This window comes from Lepus europaeus, unplaced genomic scaffold (assembly GCF_033115175.1).
Source record: "Lepus europaeus isolate LE1 unplaced genomic scaffold, mLepTim1.pri SCAFFOLD_28, whole genome shotgun sequence".
NCBI lineage: Eukaryota > Metazoa > Chordata > Mammalia > Lagomorpha > Leporidae > Lepus > Lepus europaeus.
Window position 1 is genome coordinate 596,654 of NW_026909158.1, and position 19,248 is coordinate 615,901.

Genomic DNA, 19,248 nt, shown 5'->3' on the forward strand with positions numbered 1-19,248 from the left:
TGCATAAAACGTCATCGATACAAACAGAAATATCATGTTTGTTTGCGCAGTTCCTTGAGCTTTCTCCCTAGAAAATACGAATGTGTAGAGCTGGTGTCCCCATGATGAACCAATTAGTGGTTCAACGGTACAAAATGAAATGTTCCCTGAAAAAAACATTCAAAACCATAAAGTCTTTCGATAATATCCAGAAAACACAAACACAGAGGGTGTAGCAATATTTCGGATTGAGTTAGCCAAAACACAGCCAGATATTTCTGGTTTCATCAAGTCATATCTGGAAAAAGTGGTGTGGAATTCCTATGAAATGGACCGAGAAAATTACAATAAAAATGGATATGGAGGAAATCGAAATCTTTTCTTTAGGCAAGTGCATAAAATGTCATCTATACAAACAGAAATATCATGTTTCTTTGCCGCAGTTCCTCTAGCTTTCTCCCTAGAAAATACAAAAGTGTAGCGCTGGTGTCTCCATGTGGAACCAATTAGTGTTTCCAAGCACAAAATTAAATGTTCCCTGATAAAAAAAATTCAAAACAATAAATCCCTGGATAATATCCAGGAAACAGAAACACAAAGCATGCAGAAATATCTGGAATTCAGTTAGCTAAAACACAACCAGATATTTCTAGTTTCATGCAGCCATATCCAGTCAAAGTGGGATAGAATTCGTATGCACTGGACCAAGAAAATCACAGTAGAAATGATTTTGGAGAAAAGCAAAGTCTTTTCTTTAGGCAAGTGTATAAAATGTCATCGATACAAACAGAAATATCATGTTTGTTTGCCGCAGTTCCTCTAGCTTTCTCCCTGGAAAATATGAATGTGTAGATCTGGTGTCTCCATGAGGAAACAATTAGTGTTTCAACAGTACAAAATTAAATGTTCCCTGATAAAAAACATTCAAAACAATAAAATGTGGATAATATCCAGAAAACACAAACACAGAGGCTGTAGCAATATCTGGGATTGGGTTAGACAAAACAAAACCGGATATTTCCGGTTTCATCCAGTAATATCTGGAAAAACTCCTGTGGAATTCCTATGCAATGGACCAAGAAAATCACAGTAAAAATGGTTTTGGAGAAAAGCAAAGTCTTTACGTTATGCAAGTGCATAAAATGTCATCAATACAAACAGAAATATCATGTTTGTTTGCCGCAGTTCCTCTAGCTGTCTCCCTAGAAAATACGAATGTGTAGAGCAGGTGTTCCCATTATGAACCAATTAGTGTTTCAATGGTACAAAATTAAATGTTCCCTGATAAAAACATTCAAAACAATAAAGTCCATTGATAATACATAGAAAACACAATCACAGAGGCTGTAGTAATAGATGGGATTGTGTTAGCAAAAAACACAACTGGATATTTCTGGTTTCATCCATTCATATCCAAACAAAGTGGTATGGAATTTGTATGCAACGGACCAAGAAAATCACAGTAAAAGTGGTTTTGGAGAAAAGCAAAGTGTTTTCGTTAGGCAAGTGCATAAAATCTCAGCTATACAAACAGAGATATCATGTATGTTTGCTGCATTTCCTCTAGCTTTCTCCATAGAACATACGAATGTGTAGAGCTGGTGTCTCCATGTGGAACCTATTAGTGTTTCCAAGCACAAAAGTAAATGTTCTCTGAAAAAACACCTTGAAAAATATAAAGTCCATGGATAATATCAAGAATACACAAACACACAGGCTGTAGCAATATTTCGGATTGAGTTAGCCAAAACAGAACCGGATATTTCTGGTTTCATCCAGTCATATCCGGAAAAAGTGGTGAGGAATTCGTATGAAATGGATTGAGAAAATCAGAGTAGAAATGGTTTTGGAGAAAAGCAAAGTCTTTTCGTTAGGAAAGTGCATAAAATATCTTTGATACAAACAGAAATATTATGTTTGTTTGCCGCAGTTCCTCTAGCTTTCTCCCTAGCAAATACGAATGTGTAAAGCTGGTGTCTCCATGTGGAACCAGTTAGGGATTCCAAGCACATAATTAAATGTTCCCTGATAAAAAACATGCAAAACAATAAATTCCATGGATAATATCCAGAAAACAAAAACACAGAGGCTTACATAATATTTCAGATTGAGTTATCCAAAACACAACCGGATATTTCTTGTTTCATCCAGTCACATCCAGACAAAGGGGTGTGGAATTCAGATGCAATGGGCTGAGAAAATCAGAGTAATAATGGTTTTGGAGAAAAAGCAAAGTCTTTCGTTAGGCAAGTGCATAAAATGTCATCTATACAAACAGAAATATCATATTTGTTTGCCGCACTTCCTATAGCTTTCTCCCTAGAAAACCCAAATGTGTAGAGCTGGTGTCTCTATTTGGAGCCACTAAGTGATTCTAAGCACAAATTAAATGTTCCCTGATAAAAAACATTCAAAACAATAAAGTCTGTGGATAATATCAGTAATACAGAAACACAGAGGCTGTAGCAATATCTGGGATTGAGTTAGCCAAAACAAAACCGGATAATTCCCGTTTCATCCAGTCATATGCGGACAAAGTGGTGTGGAATTCGTATGCAAGGGACCGAGAAAATCAGAGTAAAAATGGTTTTGGAGAAAAGCAAAGTCTTTTTGTTATGCAAGTGCATAAAACGTCATCGATACAAACAGAAATATCATGTTTGTTTGCCGCAGTTCCTTGAGCTTTCTCCCTAGAAAATACGAATGTGTAGAGCTGGTGTCCCCATGATGAACCAATTAGTGGTTCAACTGTACAAAATGAAATGTTCCCTGAAAAAAACATTCAAAACCATAAAGTCCATCGATAATATCCAGAAAACACAAACACAGAGGGTGTAGCAATATTTCGGATTGAGTTAGCCAAAACACAGCCAGATATTTCTGGTTCCATTCAGTCATATCCAGACAAAGTGGTGTGGAATTCGTATGCTACGGACCAAGAAAATCACAGTAAAAATGGTTTTGGGGAAAAGCAAAGTCTTTTCATTAGGCAAGTGCACAAAATATCATCTATACAAACAGAAATATCATGTTAGTTTGCTGCAGTTCCTCTAGATTTCTCCCTAGCAAATACGAATGTGTAGAGCTGGCGTCTCCATCTGGAAAACAATTAGTGTTTCCAAGCAAAAATTAAATGTTCCCTAATAAAAAACATTCAAAACAATAAAGTCCATCGATAATATCCGGAAAACTCAAACACAGAGGCTTTCACAATATTTGGGATTGAGTTAGCCAAAACACAACCGGATATTTCTGGTTTCATCCAGTCATATCCGGACAAACTGGTGTGGAATTCATATGCAATGGACCAAGAAAATAAGAGTAAAAATGGTTTTGGAGAAAAGCAAAGTCTTTTCATTAGGCAAGTGTATAAAATGTCATGGATACAAACATGAATGTCATATTTTTTTGCCGCAGTTCCTCTAGCTTTATCCCTAGAAAATACGAATGTGTAGAGCTGGTGTCTCCATGTGGAACCAATTAGTGTTTCAACGGTATAAAATTAAATGTTCCCTGATAAAAAACATTCAAAAAAATAAAGTCTGTGGATAATATCAGGTATACACAAACACAGAGGCTGTAGCAATTTTCGGATTGAGTTAGCCAAAACACAACCAGATATTTCTGGTTTCATCCAGTCATATCCGCACAAAGTGGTTTAAAATTCCTATGCAATGGACCGAGAAAATCACAGTAAAAATGGTTTTGGAGAAAAGCAAAGTCTTTTCCTTAGGGAAGTGCATAAAATGTCATCGATACAAACAGTAATATCATGTTTGTTTGCCGCAGTTCCTCTAGCTTTCTCCCTAGAAAATCGAATGTGTAGAGCTGGTGTTCCCATGATGAACCAATTAGTGTTTCAATGGTACAAAACTAAATGTAGCCTGTTAAAAACTTTCAAAACAATAAAGTCCATCAAGAAAATCCAGACAACACAAACACAGATGATTCACAATATTTTGCATTGAGTTAGCCAAAACACAACCGGATATTTCTGGTTTCTTCCAGTCATATCAGGACAAATTGGTGTGGAATTCGCATGCAATGGACCGAGAGAATCACAGTACAATTGGTTTTGGAGAAAAGCAAAGTCTTTTCGTTAGGCAAGTGCATAAAATGTCATCTCTACAAACAGAAATATCATGTTTGCTGCCGTAGTTCCTCTAGCTTTCTCCCTAGAAAATATGAATGTGTAGCGCTGGTGACTCCAAGTGGAACCAAATTACGGTATCCAGCCTAAAAATAATATGTTCCCCGATAAAAAACTTCAAAATAATAAAGTCCATTGATAATATCCAGAAAAAGAAAAAAACACAGAGGCTGTAGCAATATCTGGGATTGAGTTAGCCAAAACAAAACCTGATATTTCCTTTTTCATCCAGTCATATCTGGACAAACTGGTGTGGAATTCGTATAAAATGGAAAGAAAAAAATCACAGTACAAATGGTTTTGGAGAAAAGCAAAGTCTTTTCATTAGGCAAGTGCATAAAATGTCATCTAGACAAACAGAAATATCATGTTTGTTTGCCCCAGTTCCTCTAGCTTTCTCCCTAGAAAATACGAATGTGTAGAGCTGGTATCCCCATGATGAACCAATTAGTGTTTCTACTGTACAAAATTAAATGTTCCCTGATAAAAATATTCAAAACAATAAAGTCCATCAATAATACCCAGAAAACACATACACAGAGGCTTTCACAATATTTCGGATTGAGTTAGCCAAAACAAAACTGGATATTTCTGGTTTAATCCAGTCATAGCTGGACAAAGTGGTGTGGAATTCGTATGCAATGGACTGAGAAAAGGACAGGACAAATGCTTTGGAGAAAAGCAATGTCTTTTCGTTAGGCAAGTGCATAAAATATCATCTATACAAACAGAAGTATCATGTATGTTTGCCGCAGTTATTCTAGCTTTCTCCCTAGAAAATACGAATGTGTAGGGCTGGTGTCTCCATATGGAACGAATTAGTATTCCCAAGCACAAAAAAAAAAATGTTCCCCGAAAGAAAACATTCTAAAATATAAAGTCCATCGATAATATCCAGAAAACACAAACACAGAGGCTGTAGCAATATCTGGGATTGAGTTAGCAAAACACAACCAGATATTTTTGGATTCATCCAGTCATATCCGAAGAAACTGGTGTGCAATTCGTATGCAATAGATTGAGAAAATCACAGTAAAAATTGGTTTGGAGAAAAGCAAAGTGTCTTCGTTAGGCAAGTGCATAAAATGTCATCGATACAAACAGTAATATCATGTTTGTTTGCCGCAGTTCCTCTAGCTTTCTCCCTAGAAAATCGAATGTGTAGAGCTGGTGTTCCCATGATGAACCAATTAGTGTTTCAATGGTACAAAACTAAATGTAGCCTGTTAAAAACTTTCAAAACAATAAAGTCCATCAAGAAAATCCAGACAACACAAACACAGATGATTCACAATATTTTGCATTGAGTTAGCCAAAACACAACCGGATATTTCTGGTTTCTTCCAGTCATATCAGGACAAATTGGTGTGGAATTCGCATGCAATGGACCGAGAAAATCACAGTACAATTGGTTTTGGAGAAAAGCAAAGTCTTTTCGTTAGGCAAGTGCATAAAATGTCATCTCTACAAACAGAAATATCATGTTTGCTGCCGTAGTTCCTCTAGCTTTCTCCCTAGAAAATATGAATGTGTAGCGCTGGTGACTCCAAGTGGAACCAAATTACGGTATCCAGCCTAAAAATAATATGTTCCCCGATAAAAAACTTCAAAATAATAAAGTCCATTGATAATATCCAGAAAAAGAAAAAAACACAGAGGCTGTAGCAATATCTGGGATTGAGTTAGCCAAAACAAAACCTGATATTTCCTTTTTCATCCAGTCATATCTGGACAAACTGGTGTGGAATTCGTATAAAATGGAAAGAAAAAAATCACAGTACAAATGGTTTTGGAGAAAAGCAAAGTCTTTTCATTAGGCAAGTGCATAAAATGTCATCTAGACAAACAGAAATATCATGTTTGTTTGCCCCAGTTCCTCTAGCTTTCTCCCTAGAAAATACGAATGTGTAGAGCTGGTATCCCCATGATGAACCAATTAGTGTTTCTACTGTACAAAATTAAATGTTCCCTGATAAAAATATTCAAAACAATAAAGTCCATCAATAATACCCAGAAAACACATACACAGAGGCTTTCACAATATTTCGGATTGAGTTAGCCAAAACAAAACCGGATATTTCTGGTTTAATCCAGTCATATCTGGACAAAGTGGTGTGGAATTCGTATGCAATGGACTGAGAAAAGGACAGGACAAATGCTTTGGAGAAAAGCAATGTCTTTTCGTTAGGCAAGTGCATAAAATATCATCTATACAAACAGAAGTATCATGTATGTTTGCCGCAGTTATTCTAGCTTTCTCCCTAGAAAATACGAATGTGTAGGGCTGGTGTCTCCATATGGAACGAATTAGTATTCCCAAGCACAAAAAAAAAATGTTCCCCGAAAGAAAACATTCTAAAATATAAAGTCCATCGATAATATCCAGAAAACACAAACACAGAGGCTGTAGCAATATCTGGGATTGAGTTAGCAAAACACAACCAGATATTTTTGGATTCATCCAGTCATATCCGAAGAAACTGGTGTGCAATTCGTATGCAATAGATTGAGAAAATCACAGTAAAAATTGGTTTGGAGAAAAGCAAAGTGTCTTCGTTAGGCAAGTGCATAAAATGTCATCGATACAAACAGAAATATCATGTTTGTTTGCCGCAGTTCCTCTACTTTTCTCTCTAAACATACGAATGTGTAGAGCTGGTGTCTCCATGTGGAAACAATTAGTGTTTCAACGCTATGAAATTAAATGTTCCCTGATAAAACACATTCAAAACAATAAATTCTGTGGCTAGTATCAGGAATACACAAACACAGAGGCTGTAGCAATATCTGGGATTGAGTTAGCCAAAACAAAACCGGATATTTCCGGTTTCATCAAGTCATATACAGACAAACTGGTCTGGAATTCGTATGCAATGGACCAAGAAAATCACAGTATAAATGGTTTTGGAGAAAAGCAAAGTGTCTTCGTTAGGCAAGTGCATAAAATGTCATCTAGACAAACAGAAATATCATGTTTGTTTGCCGCAGTTCCTTGAGCTTTCTCTCTACAAAATACGAATGTGTAGAGCTGGTGTCTCCATTTGGAACCACTTAGTGATTCCAAGCACAAATTAAATGTTCCCTGATAAAAAACATTCAAAAAAATAAAGTCTGTGGATAATATCAGGAATACAGAAACACAGAGGCTGTAGCAATATCTGGGATTGAGTTAGCCAAATCAAAACGGGATATTTCCGGTTTCACCCAGTCATATCCGGTAAACTGGTGTGGAATTCGTATGCAATGCACCAAGAAAATCACAGTAAAAATGGTTTTGGAGAAAAGCAAAGTCTTTTGCTTAGGGAAGTGCCTAAAATGTCATCAATACAAACAGAAATATCATGTTTGTTTGCCGCAGTTCCTCGAGCTTTCTCCCTAGAAATCTGAATGTGTAGACCTCGTGCCCCATGATGAACCAATTAGTGTTTCAACGGTACAAAATGAAATGTTCCCTGAAAAAACATTCACAACTATAAAGTCCATCGATAATATCCAGAAAATACATACGCAGAGGCTTTCACAATATTTCGGATTGAGTCAAAACACAACCGGATATTTCTGGTTTTATCCTGTCATATCCGGACTAACTGGTGTGGAATTTGTATGCAACGGACCGAGAAAATCACAGTACAAATGGTTTTGGAGAAAAGCAAAGTCTTTTCGTTAGCCAAGTGCATAAAATGTCATCTAGACAAACAGAAATATCATGTTTGTTTGCCACAGTTCCTCTAGCTTTCTCCCTATAAAATACGAATGTGTAGAGCTGGGTCTCCATGTGGAACCAATTAGTGATTCTAAGCACATAATTAAATGTTCCCTGATAAAAAACATTCAAAAAATAAAGTCTGTGGATAATATCAGGAATACACAAACACAGAGGCTGTAGCAATTTTCGGATTGAGTTAGCCAAAACACAACCAGATATTTCTGGTTTCATCCAGTCATATCCCCACAAAGTGGTTTAGAATTCCTATGCAATGGACCGAGAAAATCACAGTAAAAATGGTTTTGGAGAAAAGCAAAGTCTTTTCGTTAGGCAAGTGCATAAAATGTCATCGATACAAACAGTAATAGCATGTTTGTTTGCCGCAGTTCCTCTAGCTTTCTCCCTAGAAAATCGAATGTGTAGAGCTGGTGTTCCCATGATGAACCAATTAGTGTTTCAACGGTACAAAACTAAATGTAGCCTGATAAAAACTTTCAAAACAATAAAGTCCATCAAGAAAATCCAGACAACACAAACACAGATGATTCACAATATTTCGCATTGAGTTAGCCAAAACACAACCGGATATTTCTGGTTTCTTCCAGTCATATCAGGACAAAGTGGTGTGGAATTCGCATGCAATGGACCGAGAGAATCACAGTACAATTGGTTTTGGAGAAAAGCAAAGTCTTTTCGTTAGGCAAGTGGACAAAATGTCATCGATACAAACAGAAATATTATGTTTGTTTGTCAGTTCCTCTAGCTTTCTCCTTAGAAAATATGAATATGTAGAGCTGGTGTCTCCATGTTTAAGCAATTACTGTATCCAAGCTAAAAATAAAATGTCTCCCGATAAAAGACATTCAAAAAAATAAAGTCCATTGATAATATCCAGAAAAAAAAAAACGCAGAGTCTGTAGCAATATCTGGGGTTTAGTTAGGCAAAACACAACCGGATATTTCCGGTTTCTTCAAGTCATAACTGGACAAACTGGTGTGGAATTCATATGCAATGGACCGAGAAAATCAGAGTACAAATATTTTTGGTGAAAAGCAAAGTCTTTTCATTAGGCAAGTGCATAAAATGTCATCTAGACAAACAGAAATATCAAGTTTGTTTGCCACTGTTCCTCTAGCTTTCTGACTAGAAAATACGAATGTGCAGGGCTGGTGTCTCCACGTGGAAGCAATTAGTGTTTCCAAGCAAAAAGTTAAATATTTCCTGAAAAAAACATTGAAAACAATGAAGTCCGTGGATAATAATAGCAATACACAAACACAGAGGCTGTAGCAATATTGCGGATTGAGTTAGCCAAAACACAACCAGATATTTCTGGTTTCATCCAGTCACATCCAGACAAACTGGTGTGGAATTCGTATGCAGTGGACCGAGGAAATCACAGTAAATATGATTTTGGAGAAAAGCAAAGTCTTTTTGTTAGGTAAGTACATAAAATGTAACGTAGACAAACACAAATATCATGTTTTTTGGTGCAGTAACTCTAGCATTCTCACTAGTAAATACGAATGTGTATAGCTGGTGTCTCCATGGGGAAACAATTACACTATTCAAGCTCAAAATAAAATGTTCCCCAATAAAAAATATTCAAAACATTGAAGTCCATTGATAATATGCAGAAAACACAAACACAGAGGCTGTAGCAATATCTGGGATTGAGTTAGCCAAAACAAAACCGGATATTTCCGGTTTCTTCCAGTCGTATCTGGACAAACTAGTGTGGAATTCGTATGCAGTGGACCGAGAAAATCAGAGTAAAAATGGGTTTGGAGAAAAGCAAAGTCTTTTCGTTAGGCAAGTGCATAAAATGTCATCTATACAAACAGAAATATCATGTTTGTTTGCCGCACTTCCTCCAGCTTTATCCCTAGAAAACCCAAATATGTAGAGCTGGTGTCTCCATGTGGAACCAATTACGGTATCCAAGCACAAAATAAAATGTCCCCAATAAAAAATATTCAAAACATTAAAGTCCATTGATAATATTCAGAAAACACAAACACAGATGCTGTAGCAAATTCTGGGATTGAGTTAGCCGAAACAAAGCCCTATATTTCCTTTTTCATGCAGTCATATCTGGATAAATTGGTGAGGAATTCGTATGCAATGGACCGAGAAAATCACAGTACAAATGGTTTTGGAGAAAAGCAAAGTGTTTTCTTTAGGCAAGTGCATAAAATGTCATCTAGACAAACAGAAATATCATGTTTGTTTGCCGCAGTTCCTCTAGCATTCTCCCTAGAAAATCGAATGTGTAGAGCTGGTGTCCCCAGGATGAACCAACTAGTGTTTCAACGGTACAAAAATAAATATTCCCTGATAAAAACATTCAAAACAATAAAGTCCATCGATAATATCCAGAAAACACAAACACAGATGATTCACAATATTTCGGATTGAGTTAGCCAAAACACAACCGAATATTTCTGGTTTCTTCCATTCATATCCGGACAAAGTCTTTTGGAATTCATATGCAATGGACTGAGAAAATCACAGTAAAAATGGTTTTGGAGAAAAGCAAAGTCTTTTCGTTAGGCAATTGCATAATATGTCATCAGTACAAACAGAAATATCGTGTTTGTTTGGCGCAGTTCCTCTAGCTGTCTCACTAGAAAATATGAATATTTAGCGCTTATGACTCCATGTAGAACCAATTACTGTATCCAGGCTAAAAATAATATGTTCCCCGATAAAAAACATTCAAAACAATAAAGTCCACTGATAATATCCAGAAAACACAAACACAGAGGCTGTAGCAATATCCAGGATTGAGTTAGCCAAAACAAAACCGGAAATTTCCGGTTTCATCCAGTTATATCCGGACAAAGTGGTGTGGAATTCATATGCAATGGACAGAGAAAATCACAGTAAAAATGATTTTGCAGAAAAGCAAAGTGTTTTCTTTAGGCAAGTAAATAAAATGTCATCGATACAAACAGAAATATCATGTTTGTTTGACGCAGTTCCTATAGCTTTCTCCCTAGAAAATACGAATGTGTAGAGCTGGTGTCTCCATTTGGAACCACTTAGTGATTCCAAGCACAAATTAAATGTTCCCTGATAAAAAAGCATTCAAAACCATAAAGTCTGGGTATAATATCAGGAATACACAAACACAGAGGCTGTAGCAATATCTGGGATTGTGTTAGCCAAACAAAAACCCGATATTTCCCCTTACATCCAGTCATATCCGGACAAATTGGTGTGGAATTCGTATGCAATGGACCGAGAAAATCACAGTAAAAATGGTTTTGGAGAAAAGCAAAGTCTTTTCGTAAGGCAAGTGCATAAAATATCTTCGATACAAACAGAAATATCATGTTTGTTTGTCGCAGTTTCTCTAGCTTTCTCCCTAGAAAATACGAATGTGTGGAACTGGTGTCTCCATGTGTAACCAATTAGTGATTTCAACCAAAAATTAAATGTTCCCTGATAAAAAAACATTCAAAACAATAAAGTCCGTGGATTATATCAGGATTACACAAACACAAATTCTGTTGCAATATCTGGGATAGAGTTTGCCAAAAGAAAACCGGATATTTCCGGTTTCATCCTGTCATACCTGGACAAACTGGTGTGGAATTCATATGCAATGGACCGAGAAAATCACAGTAAAAATGATTTTGGTGAAAAGCTAAGTGTTTTCCATAGGCAACTGCGTAAAATATAATCTATACAAACGGAAATATCATGTTTGTTTGCCACAGTTCCTCTAGCTTTCTCCCTAGAAAATACGAATGTATAGATTTGGTGTCTCCATGATGAACCAATTAGTGTTTCAACGGTGCAAACTTAAATATTCCCTGGTAAAAAACATTCAAAACAATAAAGTCCATCGATAGTATCCAGAAAACACAAACACAGAGGCTTTCACAATATTTGGTATTGAGTTAGCCAATACACAACCGGATATTTCTTTTTTCATCCAGGCATATCTGGACAAAGTGGTGTGGAATTCGTATGCAATGGACCGAGAAAATCACAGTAAAAATGGTTTTGGAGAAAAAGCAAAGTATTTTCCTTAGGCAAGTGCATAAAATGTCATTGATACAAAAAGAAATATCTTGTTTGTTTGACGCAGTTCCTCTAGTTTTCTCCACAGAATATACGAATGTGTAGAGCTGGTGTCGCTATGTAGAACCAATTAGTGTTTCCTAGGAAAAATTAAATATTCCCTGACAAAAAACATTCAAAACAATAAATTCCATGGGTAAATCAGGAATACACAAACACAGAGGCTGTAGCAATATCTGGGATTGAGTTAGCCAAAAAAAAACTGGATATTTGCGGTTTCATCCAGTCATATCCGGACAAACTTCTCTGGAATTCATATGCAATGGACCGAGAAAATCACAGTAAAAATGTGTTGGAGAAAAGCAAAGTCTTTTCATTAGGCAAGTGCATAAAAAGTCAGCGATACAAACATAAATGTCAGGTTTGTTTGCCGCAGTTCCTCTAGCTTTCTCCGGAGAAAATACGAATTTGTAGAGCTGGTGTCTCCATGTGGAAACAATTAGTGTTTCAACAGTATAAAATTAAATGTTCCCTGAAAAAAACATTCAAAAAATAAAGTCTGTGGATAATATCAGGAATACACAAACACAGAGGCTGTAGCAATATTTCGGATTCAGTTAGCCAAAACAAAGCTGAATATTTCCGGTTTCATCCAGTCATATCCGGACAAAGTAGTGTGGAATTCGTATGCAATGGTCCGAGAAAATCACAGTGAAAATGGTTTTGGAAAAAAGAAAAGTCTTTGCGTTAGGCAAGTGCATAAAATGTCATCTACACAAACATAAATATCATGTTTGTTTTCCGGAGTTCCTCTAGCTCACTCGCTAGAAAATAAGAATGTGTAGAGCTGGTTTCCTCATGAAGAACCAATTAGTCTTTCTACAGTACAAAAATAAATGTTCCCTAATAAAAATACTCAAAACAATAAAGTCCATCAATAATATCCAGAAAACAGAAACACAGAGGCTTTCACAATATTTCGGATTGAGTTAGCCAAAACACAACTGGATATTTCTTGTTTCATCCAGTCATATCCGGAAAAACTGGTGTGGAATTCGTATGCAATGGACCGAGAAAATCACAGTATAAATGGTTTTGGAGACCAGCAAAGTTTTTTTATTAGGTAAGTAGATAAAATATCATCAATACAAACAGAAATATCATGTTTTTTGCCGCAGTTCCTCTAGCGTTCTCCCTATAAAATACGAATGTGCAGAGCTGGTGTCTCCATGTGGAACCAACTAGTGTTTCCAAGCACAAAATTAAATGTTCCCTGACCAAAAACATTCAAAACACTATAGTCCATGGATAATATCAGTAATAAACAAACACAGAGGCTGTAGCAACATCTGGATTGAGTTAGCCAAAACAAAACCGGATATTTCCGGTTTCATCCAGTCATATCCGGAAAAACTGGTGTGGAATTCGTATGCAATGGACCGAGAAAATCGCAGTTAAAATGGTGTTGGAGAAAAGCAAAGTCTTTTCATTAGGCAAGTACATAAAATGTCATCGATACAAACAGAAATATCATGTTTGTTTGCCGCAGTTCCTCCAGCTTTCTCCCTAGAAAATACTATAAGACCCCTGCTAAAAGTAAATATTAAAATAATTCTAGCAAGGGTTAAAAAGTTTGGCTGCTGACAGTAGCCATTCCTTAAGATAACTGTGTCTCCACCTGCCTGCAGAATAACCTTGGGAAACTGCCTTGTGAAGCTGCTCTGTGTCTGTGTAACGGTCTCACGCGATAACACTTGCAGGAGTCCGGAAAAGAGTTACAATAAGGTTCTGTGACTGAAAGGGCTAATCAAGAGACAAGATGGGGGAACTAAGGTTAACACTAACCAAATTTTTACTTCTGTATAATGGCTAAGCTTGTAAAACATGTGTTATTTTTAGAGAACAAAAAAGAACAGAAAGTCTCCAACCCCTTATCTTGTGACATACTAAGGTTTTACTGTTCTACTGCCATCCTCGTCCTTGCTTGCTTTAGCTGATAAGAAGAAACTGCCCGCGACCCCCCTCCCAAGCCCCTTACCTAGCAACCATTAATTACCCAATAAAATGCTAATAACCTGTAGCTTGCCCAATAGAATTGTAACACAATCAAATATGCTAATGCTGTGGTTTTAAGATTTAAATACTTTGTAAGCTATTGTTCGAGGCCGCTCTCTCTCTCTGCACCTTACCAGAGGGTGCTGCTGAGACGGCCCATTTGCAAATGTAATAAACTTCCCTCTTGCCTTTTGCATCGATTGGAGTGGAGTCTGTGTTTCTGGGGTCCGGTTTGTGGGACGCCTGCTTAAGGGGTCTTACATTTCTTGGTGCATTGGCCAGGAATATTGGACTCCAGATCCACCCTCCATCTCCCAATCGGAGGTGAGTCTTTCCTGTTCTGTGTATTTCTGTGTGTTCTATTGTTTGTCTGTATGGGCGATAGAGCGTCCGGGCGATAGAGCGCTGAAAGAATAGGGAGCCAGTAGTAGGCAGGGACAGACGTGTCCAGGACCCCTGGCTTCAGCCCTGGGCGACGCCCCAGCGGTGTATTGGGAGGAAGGGAAGGACTTTGTCTCCCTCCTCCCCCGGGAGAGGCTGATAGAGCGGCCGACCCCATCTGAAGTTTTGTTTCAGTTTTGTTTCGTTCGGTTGTCGCGCGCAGTGTCTTCATGAGTCTTGTGATTGTCTTTTGTGTCACAATTTATTTGCCTTTTATCCTCAATATGGGACAGGGACTAACCACACCTTTGAGCCTCAGCTGGACTGCGCGCTCAGCTCTCTGCGTCTTTGCTAGGCCGCCCGCCTGGCCTGGTCGGGTGTGGCCTCTCTGCTCGAGCCTCCCTCCTTCCTCCTCCCCCGAGTCTCTCAGGCTCTGTCTGGAGAGGTGCCCATCCATCCTTACAGATGTTCCTTCCTAATAAACCTTGCTGTTTTGCCTCCCGCTGCTCTCTGTCTCACGCCTGAATTCTTTCTTGCGCGAAGACAAGAACCCTGCAACTTTGAGAAGACATCGGAGGTCAGTATTCCTTCCCTCAAGTGGGACCGGATCTGTGGAAGTGACTGTTGAGTGTCCGGCACCCCACAGCTCTCCGAGAACGCGGAGTCCCCTGGCCACGGCTTAGCTACGGCCAAAACTCCAGAGGGATTGTAAGGAACGGGAGGGCGATTAGGAAGGGCAGTTGCCTGAGAGCCTGGAGACCCCCTGAGCTCGCTTTGGCTTCCCGGCGGCCGGACCACGACCCGAGGACCAGGTCTCTCTCTTGGAGGGACGCCTGGTCACGCTGCCTACTGCTACGCGAGCAGGGCTTAGCTTCGGTCGAGGCTAATATTGGCCCTCCAGGTAAACTCAGACAACTAGGTAGTGGGCACTCTTGAGCGATAGGAGATTTCGAACCCCGCTCAGCCCCCAGACACCAGGGCCTTTCCCTGTGCTCTCCTCCAGCTGAGATCCATAGGGAAAGGTGAGGGCAGTTGCTCACATCTTGTCCTCTGTCACTTTCCGCCCTTCTCCCGGGGCTCCCTCCCCCACTCTTTGCTCTCTTCATCTCCATTCCTATACTGCTGGCCAGGAGAGAGTAGGAGGGAATTCCACCTAGGGATAAGCTGTTACCAATTAACCTTTTCCAACCTGATGGGTTTTTCTCTTTGCAGTTAATGGAAGCCTAAGCAATGGTTCATATGCTGATGTCTAGTTCTTTTCTGTGCTGCTGTCCCTGACTTATCTGATGAGAGTATTCCTTCACGTGCCTTGAAGGTTTCGCGTTTTTCTATTGCCATTATGAGTCTTGATTGGGAAAACTGCAGCGCAAAGTTGTTTATGTTGTTTATCTGTTTTCAGTGTTTGAGTGATTACCCAACTGATCAGAAGTGTAGTAATTGTTGGCTAAACCGCTTGACTCTAACAGCTTAAATTCTAAACCGAGTCTTCCAACTTTGGGCTTCCAGTTGGATCCCTGGAACTCTCAAAGGATGAGACTCTAAAATTTGTTAAAGTAATAGCTGCTTGAGTCAATTCAGATTATGTCAAATGTATTAAAATGTTGTAAACGGTGTCAGACCTATGCTGTATTCATGTTTTTGCTTTCCAGCTAAAGTGGTCTTATAAAAATAAGAGTAAATTCTGTGTATACAAGCCTTTATGTTGTTAACATTGGTTCAGAAAATTAAGTTAATGCCAAAGCCCTTTGGTTTGCTTGGTAGCTCACTTGCTCGGTTTTACATGTCTTTGATATGCTTTAAACATGTTTCTCTTAACGATAAAGATCTTTTCAAAGTTGTGTCCATGTTTGTTGTCCAGGAGGAGTTATTCTTATGTTACTTAAAAGCATGGAAATGTAATTTTGACTTTTAATTCAGATAATGGTGTGGTATTCATTAATAACTCAGTGTCTTAAGCCATCTAGGCATCAATGCTAAGCAAAATGTGAAAAAATGTATTGTACTTTTCACATCTTAAATTCGATAAGAGAGACTGTTTGAGTTTGTTAGCATGTATTCTCATAAATTGTCCATACATGACAATTCAAAAGTAACTACAGGTATAAAGTTTCAGAAGGTGTGAGCAAGTCATAAAAAGTTTTAAAAGGTTTACAACTTTTAAAATTGTTTACAGAGTTTTCTTTAAGTGCTAATGCCAAAATTACATTGACCTAAAGTTAAAGTCTGATCTTCTGTTACAACAATGAGGTTTTTTTTTAAAAAAAAATGTGCACTAATGTTAGTAAATATCTGAAAATGGTCTAAGTCGTAAGTCTTGAAATATGTTTTTGCAAAAACTGTAATGTCTATTTTAACAGTGTCTGCTTAATCGGTTGCTCTGCCATTTCTAGAGTTAGGTCCTGTAAGCTCTTTTTGACTCTGTTAAATAGTTCTAAATTATGTAAACCCTTATGTTCAAGGTTTTTATTTCTGGTTTATTCAACAAGAGACATAAAATTCATGTTCTGCCAAAGTAATCTATTGTGTACTCTACTGTCTCTGTTAAGTTCAGATTAATAAAAAGCATTGTTAAGTATTATGATCAGATCTGGTTTAAAAGTGTAAAAATCACCCTGACTAATAAATGGATAACATTTCAGGATGTTAAGGAATTCTATTTTGACCAGATACTCTAAGTTCTCTTGGCACCTTTAACAGACTTTCTAAAAATCCAAGTTCTAAATTATCCGAACTTTTGACACCCCCAGAGGGCCCCTGGAGATGTCAAAAAGAGATCTCTCATCTTGCAGAGATAATAACCAATCGGCTGTTTAGATTAAAAGTGGTGCCAAGATGTAAAATGATGCTAAACTTCAGCTATAAACATGTTTCTTTCTAGCTGCTCCAGTCTCTGGCTCAGAAGCCAGATCCTTTAAAGAGGAACTGATAAAGTCTCCGTCCAGCTAACGCTAAACAACCAGGCGTTGCTAGTTCAAATGTATTGCTAGTTCAAATGTGGATCAAACGGGAGGTCTAGCCAAAAGGGAGAAAGTATTCTGCAAATAGTTAAGATTGTACAAACCTACAAGAATGTAACAATTACAGATAGTAATAGGCTACTATCATTATGGCTAAATGGTTACCCACCGTGTTCCATCCGCTAAAAAATTTGTTGTCTTATCAAAAAGAGATGTTACAAATATTTAATAAAACCCGAATCACTAATTTCAAAGTAATGCAAAATGTTAGCGCATTTGTTAATTGGACTGTGTGTGCCTCAACATGTCTGTTTAACAAGTAGCAGTGCCTCAGATCTCCATGCCATGGGATTGTCTAGCCAGTTCTTAGGCTGTCTGCAGCATCTTGAGTTGTTGTATTGAAATGGTACTGTTTTTTTATGTCCCTGACTTTGGTGCCCAAGAAACTAATTCCCCCTCAGATATGTTTCAATTTATCCTTAAAATGCCTTAAATATTATTGTGTTTGCTAAATGTATACTTGTATAAAAATTTGTATTGCATTCTTATAATGTGTTAATTATGTCTACCTCTCAATGTAACCCTAGGGCCAAATGTGAGGACAGATTTTTGGGATGGAGAGGCTTGTATCTAGGTTCAGCTCTGGTAGAACAGGTGGGCATGCTTCGTGTCTCGGCTCTCTGGCCAAGATCCGAGACGGGACGCACTGCTTGCCTAAAATCTTAGCAATGAGCCACCCTTGTCCTTGGGGCTTTGAGAGGGAGCCAGAGCAAGCCTCTGCTGCTGCTGCTTCATCCCAGGGGAACACACAGTCAAGCTAAATGTTAAACATGCCTGTAATGATTACTGATAATGTCTGATTCTCAGTATGGATTCTTTTCCGGTGCTTTGTGAAGATTGCCTAGTGATGCCCACAATACTGTAAATTCTACCAAACATAAGTACAACACAGGCATGGATCAATTGGCTACTGTGGCTGAGGTGTTCTGTAACAGTCCCTTTAATAAGGGATTAACAAAATGGATTCACTTAAAAACAGGACATTCAGGACCTGCTGCTCTGCAGGGACATGTACAAAAAATTGTCCAAAAGTCAAAAATCAAAATAAGGCTCCTCCTGGTATTTTCCCCCGGTGTTAAAGGGGAAGGCATTGGGCCAATGATTGTTACTCCAAAACTGATAAAGAAGGTAATTCATTAAAAAAAAAAACAGAGTTCGGAAAACTGGAAGTGGGGCCAGCCTCGGGCCCTCCCTACAGGGATCAGAGGACCGTCTTGCTATAGTATCATTAAAGCAATGGAGCCGTGTTTATTGCAACATTCTGTTAATCTATGCTCCTTTACCATCTTTCCTCTAAATAATTTTAGTGTGCACTACAAGGCTTGCAGCGTATTTCTTGCAGATTAAACTAAAAGTAACTAAGTCTGTGCACAGCAGACAACAAAAAATAATTTGCTGTCACAAATTGACAAAGTTGGCAGGATCTGCAAGTATACAAAGCAATGCCTTTCTTTAAAAAGAAAACTGAAGTTGCATATGTAGCCTGTAATGTTCCTGGCTGGAAAGACCCTCAGTTGACCTCTTTGGCAAAGGAATGGGCTCTCTGCTCAGGATTGAGTAAAAATTGGGATGGCAAGTTATGGAGTGCACAGCCTCCACAAGTTATTAAGGTTTACAATCGGTGCCAGTAAAAAAAAGGAAATGACTGTAAATTACAGAAGGTTTGAGTAAGTTGCAAAAGGTTCGAGTAAGTTACAGAGGGTGTAAAAAAGTTACAAAATGTTATGGGAAGAAGACATTTTCGGTTGTAAAACTATTAGTCTATTTTCTTTGACATAAAATCAAAATCTAATCCTCTGTTAAAGCAAATCTATTATGTTCAAGTCTTAATGTTTCTGTTAAATTCTAACTGTTTAAAAATAGCTATAAAAAGAGCAATGGTAAAATGGAGGGATCCTATCACCAATCAATGGAATGGACCTGATCC